The sequence below is a fragment of the Penaeus monodon genome, unplaced genomic scaffold (genome assembly GCF_015228065.2).
Source record: "Penaeus monodon isolate SGIC_2016 unplaced genomic scaffold, NSTDA_Pmon_1 PmonScaffold_13315, whole genome shotgun sequence".
Classification (NCBI taxonomy): domain Eukaryota; kingdom Metazoa; phylum Arthropoda; class Malacostraca; order Decapoda; family Penaeidae; genus Penaeus; species Penaeus monodon.
The window spans coordinates 25-1,854 of NW_023642284.1; the positions used below are offsets into that span (position 1 = coordinate 25).

Below are 1,830 nucleotides of genomic sequence, written 5' to 3' on the forward strand. Positions count from 1 at the left end.
ACACAAACATCATATATATTACTGTCAATATGTGTATATATCTATTTATCTATCTATACAATATATATAATACATATATTTGTATATAAATATATATCTAAATATACATATATATATATATATATATATATATATATATATATATTTAATTGACAACTTTGGACACGTTTGTTACAAAGTTCTTTTATATATTTGTATATTTGTATTTGTGACAGATAATGCAGGTAATATAAACAAAATAAAGAAACTTAGAGCAGATAAACGAATTGAACCTGGTGACCTATACAAATGAAGGGAATAATAACTTTTCAAAAAAAGTATTCAATGGTCTTTTTTTAACCACAGGCTGTAATAATTGTGAATGTTCTGTCATAAATCCATTACTTCATAATAATATATAATAAGTAAACTTTTTTTTTTTTAATAGCATTGTGGTAGGTTCTTTTACTGTTTGCCACTTTCTTTTCGTTTTTCTTTGATCCTTCATCACTTTCTTTTGCACTATTAAAGGTGGGTAAGTAAACAATGATTCACACACATTAATATATTTACAATATTTTTAACAAAAGAAATAAGTTTTCTTTGGGGGTCACTCCCTTGTTAGACATTCAAGGAAAACGGCAAATTGTCTGTTAAACGTAGAGTCGGACGCTATTACGGCGACTCTTGTTCAGCTATTTCCTTGGTGTTGATGTTTCAGACTTCTTATTATATTAAGACTGAAAAGAAAAGAATGCATTTTCAAACTGAACAGTTTACTTTGTAATTTAAGCACTCAAGTAACAAGTCCCAGTTAACAGTTTGCGGACTCACGAGAATGCAGGTGAGCACCGTGCTCTGTGACAGGTGTTGGTAAAAAGGCACGCCTACTTTGTGTGATCACCGTCATCGCCTTTGTTTTACCCAGGCGTTCGTGTAAGACAAAAGGGAGATGCTTACAAAATACCTCGAAACTTAAATAACCTTTATATATAATATGATTACGTAAACAGGTTACGAAAATAAGTATTTCAAATGAGAATTAGACCATTCCATGGACAATACCCCCCATTTAAGTTAAAATTAATAATTTTACTCTATATGATTGGACTAATTCATTCATTCAGAGGACAGCGGCTGAGTATATCAGCTCCAACATTTTCATTCCCCTTTATGTACTCAATACTGTATGTATAACACTGGAGTGCGAGTGCCCAACGCATCAATCTGCCGTTGGTATTTTTCATATTTCTCAAATAAACAAGAGGCCTTTGATCTGTTTGGATGATGAATTTTTTACCATACAAATATATTTTGAATTTATGAATGGCCCATACAATACTTAGACACTCTTTTTCAATAGTAGCATAATTTCTCTCTCTGTCTAGCAGTTTCCTGCTAGCATATGCAATTGGCATCTTTACTCCATTCACATCCTGCAGCAATACAGCTCCAAGTCCAAGATCGGAAGCATCACTTCTGAGATAAAAGATTTTTGAGTCATCGGGTAAACATAAAATTGGTTTTGATACTAAGGAAACTTTTAATTTGTTGAAGCTCTGAATTTTGTCATCACTCCATTGTAATTTGTTACTGCTATGCTTCTTTAACAGATCATTCAAAGGTGCAGCAATATTAGCAAAATTCTGAACAAACTTACGGTAATACCCTACCGTACCAATGAAAGATCTTAACTGTTTTTTATTTATAGGTAAGGGCATTACCTGAATTGCCTTAATTTTCTCTTCAAGCGGCGTTATGCAATTATTACCCAATAAAACGCCTAGATATTTAATTTTGGAAAAACCAAAAAAACACTTACTGACGCTGGCAGTCAAACCATGCATGCGC

General features: G+C 32.2%; 1 long non-coding RNA gene across 1 annotated transcript; it reads right to left on the minus strand.

The window, feature by feature from the left end:
- Positions 1-529: 529 nt before the first annotated feature.
- On the minus strand, positions 530-1,019 carry LOC119569198. The gene is made up of 2 exons (XR_005228225.1): positions 814-1,019; positions 530-719 (listed from the first exon to the last, which is right to left on the minus strand). It is a non-coding gene; the product is annotated as an uncharacterized LOC119569198 (long non-coding RNA).
- Between the last annotated feature and the right edge of the window lie 811 nt (positions 1,020-1,830).